This window comes from Trichechus manatus, unplaced genomic scaffold, assembly GCF_000243295.1.
Source record: "Trichechus manatus latirostris isolate Lorelei unplaced genomic scaffold, TriManLat1.0 scaffold00130, whole genome shotgun sequence".
Taxonomy (NCBI): Eukaryota; Metazoa; Chordata; class Mammalia; order Sirenia; family Trichechidae; genus Trichechus; species Trichechus manatus.
Window position 1 is genome coordinate 3,364,352 of NW_004444066.1, and position 9,069 is coordinate 3,373,420.

Consider the following 9,069-nt stretch of genomic DNA (forward strand, 5'->3'; position numbering starts at 1 on the left):
AAAAGGTTGAGAAGTTAGAGGGTTGATATGTTGTGGGGTTGTTAACCAATGTCATAAAACAACATGTGTACTTCTGTTTCATGAGAAACTATTTGTTCTGTAAGCCTTCACCTGAAGTACAATAAAGAAAAAACAAAAAGAAAAAAAAAATTAAGAGTGTCTTACTCTAGGTTCTCTAGAGAACCAAAACCAGTGAAAAGCATGTAGATATATAGAGAGGAATTTACTTCAAGGAAATGGCTCACACAATGGTGGGGGCTGACAAGTTCCAAATCCATGGGTGTTAGGACAGGTGATGAACTCTTCTGGTTCATGTGGGTGCAGAAACTGAGGAACCCAAAACCTGCAGGTCAGGCGACAGGCTGGAGGCCTCTACTGCGTTGCAGGAGTTGGTAAATCCAAAATCTGTGTATCAGGCTACAGGCTGGAGACCCCTGCTTGCTTATGTCCCAGACACTGAAGTTGCACTCCAAGTAAATTGCAGGATCAGAAAGAGAGTGGGCTTTGCCAGAACATTTGTTTATATCATAGATGCAGGTCACATCCTTAAGCAAAATCCTCTTCCAACTGATTGGTTGCTCACATCAGATCACAAAAAAGAAGAGATGCATACTGTCTGCCAAGCCACTGAGAATTATAGTCTAGCCAAGTTGACACATAACATTAACCATCACAGTCTACTCCTTGTCAACTTGTCACCTATACACACCTCTTTAAACCATACGTAATCTCTAAATAAAGACAATTAAAGAATCATACTTGTGTCTAACGTGATACAGCTAGCATGCATATAACCAAAAATGCACTAGCCCCGTTTACATCTTATATTTTATAATAAGTAATGGGATAAGGGAAAGAAGAAGGAAAAACATTTACTATATGTATACATATCTATGTACACACATGCATAACAAAACATTGAAGAAATACTCATAACAGTTACAGTCCTCATTTCTGCAACTGGTCATGTGTTGATAGCTGGTATTTAGAACTACCTTCTTCTACCACTCATTCTGTATTCACTTTGCCCTCAGCAAGCACTGCAGTTGGTCGTGGTTCTTTGCTCGGTGGGGTGAACCAAACCTTCATTCCTGACGGTTCTGGGCCATTAGTAGTCTTGCAGAATTGGGTTGTTGTAGTTTTCCAATGACTTTAATTATGGGGCATGGCAGAACTAAGAGAAGTCCTAAGGGATCCCCTGTATTCCAGACATACTCTTCGTTATCTCCATTATGTAATATCAATCCACAACATACGCTTGGTAATCAGTATCAATCACATCAGCCAATATGGTAACCACTTGTTGATCCAGACATGAGTTACCTAAAGTGGCTGGGTGACATTCTTAACTTCCAGTTCAGTGGAATCAGTGTTAGTCTCCTAGTGGGAGCATTCCTCCCTTTGGAACTAAGACCTCTAGAGCCACTGAGGATTATAGCCTACGTAAGTTGACACAGGGCCCCGGTGGCACATTGGTTAAGCATTTGGTTGCTAACCAAAAGGTCGGCAGTTCAAATTCACCAGACACTCCTTGAAAACTCTATGGGGCAGTTCTACTCTGTCCCATAGAGCTGCTATGAGTCGGAATCGACTCAATGGCAGCAAGTTTTTTTTTTTTTAAGCTGACACATAACATTAATCATCACACAGAGTAAAGAAAAATCATTTGATCATCTCAGTGGATAACTATTCATTATAAAATTATTTTTAAAGGCACTCAAGTAGACATTTCAACAAAAAAAGAAATACAAATGGCCAACAAACGCAGGAAGAGATGCTCGGTGTCATCAGACATTAGGAAAACCAAACCAAAGCCACAGTGAGATACATTTCACACCCACTAAGATGGCTTTGATTATTTTATTAGAAGCCCTGGTGACATGGTGGTTAAAGCACTAGGCTCCTAACCAAAAAGTCTGAGTTTCGAATCCACCAGCCACTCTGTGGGAGAAAGATGTGGCACTCTGCTTCTGTAAAGATTTATAGCCTTGAAAACCCTGTGGGGCAGTTCTACTCTGTCTGATAAGGTGGCTATGAGTCAGAATTGACTAGATGGCAGTGGGGTTTTTTGAAAAGATGGCTTTAAGGGGCCCTGGCTGTGCAATGGTTAAGTGTTTGGCTGCTAACAAAAAGGTCAATGGTTATAACCCACCAGTATGTTTTGTCCTATTTTATAGGTGGTAGCATAGAGGCTCAATGCATTTAATAACATGCCTGAGGCCCTGTGTGATTTAAATGGCTAAACTGGGATTAACACGCAAAGTTATCATATTTCAACGTGACAGCTTTTACTTGATGTGATGTTACCTCCACCTTAATTCTTTGGGGAAAAGACTCTTTCACTATCTGTGAAAACATAGTCAGGAAAAGTCATACTGATGAATGCAGAACACACATGGTCATATTTATTTATCCTTTCCTTTTTTTTTTTTTTGCCCATGAAAGAAAATATAATGCAGGAGGTAGGATTATACAGAATCTAGTTAAGTGCCACCTGATGGCATTTCTTCATGATTGGTTTAAAGAATGACAGAAGTCTGTGAACAGAAAGTAGCTTTGACTAGCAGATAAGGAACACACTCAAGGTAATGGTGAGGCTATATAATGGAGTGGTTATTCTTCTCAGAACCAAGAAGTTATAGGAAGAAAAAAAAAACTGCTTCACTCATCTCCATTACATTAGAGTTCTTATCAACTCCTTTTACTCACACTTACTCTGCAGAGTGCATACGATTTTCGCCCACATTTTGAAAAAGAATATCAATAGCGTAAGTATCCCTGTGATACTGCTTCTCCTGATGTCATCCAACAGAAAAAAGCAGTTTTCATCTTAACTGGTTTTAAAAATGACACACTATGATGTGAAAGATAAAATTTCCATTAAGTAGATGATTTGGGGGAAGCTGGCTAGAAGCTCCTGGCTTTCCATGTCACTGGAAAACCCTGTTTTCCCCAGCTGGCTAAAAGATCCTAGTTTACCTTGCTCATTAGAAGATTCTAGATTTCCTTTTTCATTGGATTCTTCTGCATTCCCTTCAGGAATCCAAACCCCTGGAATCCTATGATAATTGAAATCCCCTGGCCTTCTTTGCTGATTAGGATTTCCTGTTCTCTGGCTAATTAAATATCCTGATCTTCGTTGCAGACTAAATGTCCCTCACTTTCCTTGTGTGTTACTGCTTCCTTGTTTATTAAAATACGTTTGTCTTCCTTGGTTAGCTTCATTTTTTCCCCTCTAGAATAAGTGCAAGTTCTGGGCTCTCTCTTAGTTTGAAAACACTTGCTTTGTGAACTTGGTTGAAGAAACTGAAATGATATCACAAGTGAAAAAATTAAAACAAAATTACTTAATTTCAAGGATTTAAAATCAAAAGCATATACCCCAAGACATACTATTATTTAATGCCTCTTTGATTTTTTTTTTAAACCAAACCTCAAGACAAGATCTTTCTGTACTGTCTTGTATCTTGAATATTTTGCTTCCTTTATTTTGTCTTGACTATAGTGCATTGTTTCCAAAAATCATGGCATCAAGTCAGCTTGCTGCATTTCTAACTTATAAGAGTCAGAACTCTTTGAAATGGGCATTCATACTGTCTTGAATTGTGTCCCCCCAAAATATCTGTCAACTTGGTTAAGTCATGATTCCCAGTATTGTACTATTGTCTACCATTTTATCATCTGATGTGATTTCCCTCTGTGTTGTTGACGCTGTCAGTATGATGTAATAAGATGGATTAATGGCAGTTATACTGATGAGGTCTACAAGATTAGATAGTGTCTTAAGCCAATCTCTTTGGAGGTATAAAAGACAATAGTGAGCAGAGAGACATGGGGAACTCATACCACCAAGAAAGTAGTGCCAGGAGCAGAGCACTTCCTCTGGATCTGAGGTTCCTGCGCTGAGATGCTCCCAGACCAAGGGAAGACTTATGGATGACAAGGACATTCATCCAGAGCTGACAGAGAGAAAGCCCTCCCCTGGAGCTGACGCCCTGAATTTAGACTTGTAGCCTACTAGACTGTGAGATAATAAATTTCTCTTTGTTAAAGCCATCCACTTGTGGTATTTCTGTTATAGCAGCACTAGATGACTAAGACACATACTTTTTAAAAATTCATTTAATAATATCCTGATGAATCAAAGACCATCTACTCAATGCCTATCTGAAACTATTTCACATTACATAATCCCTTCCTACTTCCCCAACCTCCCTAAACTTTCCAGATACAAATCCTGGCACACATGAACCCTCTTGCCATTTTCTTTCCCATATGTATGTTTTCTGTAGCTATTTCCTTCCCTTTCACCTGTCCCAAAGACAGAGGTTTCCCTTCTTTTTCAGAATGTATTTGTTTTTCAAACAGCTGAATGTCATTTAAGTGACATTAGTCATGCTCTCCCTGAATTATTTTTCTTCTTTCCTTCAAGGTTGAACATCTCAAGGCACTGGTATTTGATAACTAATCCCATTGATCTGTTTTCCTAATTTATTTTTAGAGTCATCTCATCACTTTGTGAAGCTGTATGCATCTAAGTTTCTTCAAATTCTATTACAAAATGAACAAGGTCTAGAGCACATTGAATAAGTAAAGGAAATAGCTTTATAACTATTAAATAAATTGCTGTATCCTTAGGTGTTATGCTTCCTGAACTTCGTGTGGTACAAACACCTCTCTGACACTCCTGTTTGACTTCTTTTCTCTTTTGATGATTCCTCTTTCTTCTCTCATGTTCCTAATGTGGGGTTTCCTCAAAGGCTTTATTCAGGAATGCTTTTTCTTTTCTTAAAGACTTTTAAAAGTACTATATATATATACATATATATATAGAAAGAGAGAGGAATTGAGAAAGCTACATGCATACTCAAGGCAAACTGCACGTACACAAAATCCCTAACAAGACACTACAAGACACTACACTTTCGCCTCAGGCTGTTCCCCAAGTGTATTTCAAGTTAGCCTAACTGTTAAAGGAGGGCTTCAGCACAGAGTCAATTCGGAAAGACTGGGAGAGGTGTTTGTATGTTTGTTTTTTATCTTTCTTCCCCCGCTCCTCCCTCTGAAGTACATGGAAATCTCTTCTGAAACACTAGCTAGTCATGGACAGGGGAACAGAATCCTTGTTGTCCAGGGGCAGATCAACCAGTAAGCAGAGACGATCACCCCAGCGATCAATTCATCTCAGCTCTGCCACTTGGGCCATATGATCCAGTTGATCCAATGGTGCTTCAAGTGTCAGTGGCAGATAGAGATGCTATTTGGAGTATTTGGCAGGCAGCTATTGGTGAATCATATCACAGATCCTTAGGATTTTGGAGCAAAGCCCTGTCATCCTCTGCAGATAACTACTCTCCTTTTGAGAAATCGCTTTTGGCTTGTTACTGGGCCTTAGCAGAGGCTGAATTCTTAAATATGGGCCACGAAGTCACCATGCAACCTGAGCTGCCCATCATGAGCTGGATATTGCCTGACCCACAGAGTCATAAAGTTGGACATTAAAAAATAATTTCTTTCGTAAGGATCGGCACAAAGCTGGTTCCTATGAGGCGGAGGTAAAGATGTCCAAAATATCCAGCTTCGCCCAGCTGCTGTACCACTCCATCATCTCTGATATCAACTACTCCCTCTCCCCTTGGTACTCTCTTTCTCATCTTTGGGTTCCCTAATTTGCTGCAATGTCTCACAGAACTCACGAACTATATAAAGGAAATGGCTCACACAGTTGTGAAGGCTGGCAAGAATCAAATTCTTGGGTCAGGCATAGGCTTCTCCCTGGCCCTCAGTCTCTGTCCAAAGGCACCCAGCTTTCTCACTCCATGGGCCAGGAAGCCCACTGCACCATCTTCTGCTGGTCTCTCCTACAGGTCTTTCCTGTGGGCCTCTCCTGCCTCGTTCTTCTGCCTTTGTGGTTGTGGGCTCTTCCCTTTCCCTCCTTTTGGGGGGCTCATTTTAAGCCCAGTGGGATGGCAAAACTGACCAACCCCTTTGGTGGGCCTCAATTACCGTATTACACAGTCCCACCCAATCACCTGGGTGGGTGTTACAAGACCATGATGAGAAAAGCCAGACAAAAGGAATCCGTTACATTGCAGACTTGCACAGCAGCACTCCATCATTAGATGGAAGTGGTATGTACGAGATCGGGCCCAAGTAGGACCTCAAGGTACAAGCAAGTTGCATGGAGAAGTGGCCCAAATGCCCATGGTCTCCATTCCTGTCACGTTACCTTCCATCCCTCACTCTGCACCTATGGCCTCATGGACAGTTCCTTATGATCTCTTGACCAAAGAAGAGAAATCCTATGCCTGGTTTACCGATGATTCTGCACCATATGCAGGCACCACCGGAAACTGGACAGTGGGAGCACTCTGGCCCCCTTCTGGGACCTCCCTGAAAGACAGTGGTGAAGGGAAATCTTCCCAGTGTGCAGAACTTTGAGCAGTGCACCTGGTTGTTCACTTTGCTTGGAAGGAGAAATGGCCAGACGTGCGATTGTATACTGATTCATGAGCTATGGCTTGTGGTTTGGATGAATGGTCAGGGACTTGGAAGGAACATGATTGGAAAATTGGAGACAAGGATTTATGGAGAAGAGGTATGTGGATAGACTTCTCTGAATGGGCTAAAGAAGTGAAAATATTTGTGTCTCATTTGAAAGATCATCAAATGATGACTTTGACAGAGAAGGATTTTAACAATCAAGTGGATAGAATGACGTGTTCTGTGGAAACCAGTCATCCTCTTCCCCCATCCACTTCCATCATTGCCCAACGGGCTCATGAACAAAATGGCCATCGTGGCAGGAAGGAAGTTATGCGTGGGCTCAGCAACATAGATTTCCACTCACCAAGACTGACTTGGCTATTGTTACTGCTGAGTGCCCAATGTGCCAGCAGCAGAGATCAACACCGAATCCCTGATATGGCACCATTCCTCGAGGTGATCAGCCAGCAACCTGGTGACACGTTGATTACTTTGGACCGATTACTTCATGTAAAGTTCAGCATTTTGTTCTTACTAGAATAGACACTTACTCCAGACACAGATTTGCCTACTCTTCAGGCAATGCTTCTGACAAAACTGCCATTCACACACTTACAGAATGCCTTATCCACGGTATCCCATGTAACATCGCCTCAGATCAAGGGACTGACTTCAAATGAAGTGCAACAGTGGACCCATGCTCATGGAATTCACTGGCCTTACCATGTTCTCCATCATACTGATGCAGCTGGCTTGATAGAACAATGGAATGGTCTTCTGAAGACACAATTACGGCACCAGCTAGGTGGCAATACCTTGCAGGGTTGAGGCAATGTTCTCCAGGAGGCTGTATATGCTCAAAACCAGCATCTAATATATTGTGCTGTTTTTCTTACATCCAGGATACATGGATCCAGGAATCAAAGAGAGGGAATTGGAATAAACATTCTCTATTACCTCCAGTGATCCACTCACAAAATTTTTGCTTCCTGACCCTACTACTCTATGCTCTGTGGGTCTAGAAGTCTTAGTTCCAAAGGGAAGATTGCTTCCACCTGGAGACACATCACTGATTCCATTGAACTTGAAGTTAACAAAGCCACCTGGCTACTTTGGGCCCCCTTATGCCTCTGGAGCAACAGGCAAAGAGGTGAGTTACCATATTGGCTGGTGTGATTGATCCTGATTACCAAGAGGAAATCAGATTGATATTACGTAAAGGAGGTAAAGAAGAGTACGTAAGAGTTTCCTTAGGGTGTCTCTTAGTACTACCATTCCCAATGAAAAACTACAGCAACCCAGGAATGAAGTTTTGGGTCACCTCACCTGGCAAAGAACCACGACCAGCTGAGGTGCTTGCTGAGGGAAAAGGGAATACGAATGGGTGGTGGAAGAAGGTAGTTCTAAATACCAGTTACAACCATGTGACCAGTTGTAGCAATGAGGGCTGTAATTGTTATGAGTATTTCTGCCTTGTATATGTGCATCAAATATTTTTGTTTCATTCACTTATAAAACATAAGATGTAAAGAGGGTTAGTGAATTTTTGGTTGTATGTGTGTAAGTTGTACCATGTTAGGTGCCAGTATGACTTTATAATTGTCTTTATTCAGAGATTATGTATGGTTTAAGGAGTTGTGTACAGGCGCCAAGTTGAAAAGGAGCAGACTGTGATCATTAAGGTTGTGTGCCAACTTGGCTGGGACATGATTCTCAGTAGTTTGGCAGGTATGATGTAGTTTGGCGGTTGTATAATGATGTGATCACCTCCATGATGAGATTTCATATAATGTGATCCTCTCCATGATAGGATCTGCTGTGAGTAGCCAATCAGTTGAAAGCGAGTTTTCTTGGGGGTCTGACCTGCATCTGATATAAGTGGACTTTCTTGCAAGGCTCATGGGCTTTTGCTCGCACTGGATCCTGCTGCTGGCTCCTCCTTGTCTGAATTCCAGTGCTTGAAACTTGAGCTAGTAGCTTGCCTGCCTTCTTGCCTGCCAATCTTGGGATCTGTAGGTCTTTGTATCCTGTGAACCAGAGACATGCTGTTTGATTACTGATGTTGGATTTGCCAGCCTCTGCGACTACGTGTATCAGGAGAAGCCTCCAGCCTCTACAATTGCATGAGACATTCCCTTAATATAATTCTCTCTCTAGATATATTTATACGCTTCACTGGTTTTGCTTCTCTAGAGAACCCAGCCTAAGACAGGTAGTATTTACGTCTTAACAATATTTAGTCTGCCAATCCATTATCATGGAACTTCTTTCCATTTATTTAAGTTTTCTTTAATCTCTTCTTAGTAGTGATTTTTAATTTTCATTGTATAAGTTCTTAACATCCTTGGTTATTTATGTATTTTACTCTCTTAGTTACTACTGTAAATGGAATTGTTTCCCTAATTCCCCTTTCATATTTACCATTTCAAGTTTACAGAAACCCTAATGATTTTTGTTTGTTGATCTTGTACCCTGCATTAGCTCTAGAAGTTTTCTTGTTGACTCTTTGGGATTGTATATGTATAGGATCATATCATCTGCAGATAGAGAAAATTTTACTTCTTTTCAAATCTAGATACCTTT

General features: G+C 41.1%; 1 pseudogene; it reads left to right on the plus strand.

Annotated features, from left to right (window-relative positions):
• The first annotated feature begins 276 nt into the window (after positions 1–276).
• LOC111822107 (uncharacterized) lies at positions 277–8,613 on the plus strand (annotated as a pseudogene).
• Positions 8,614–9,069: the final 456 nt, after the last annotated feature.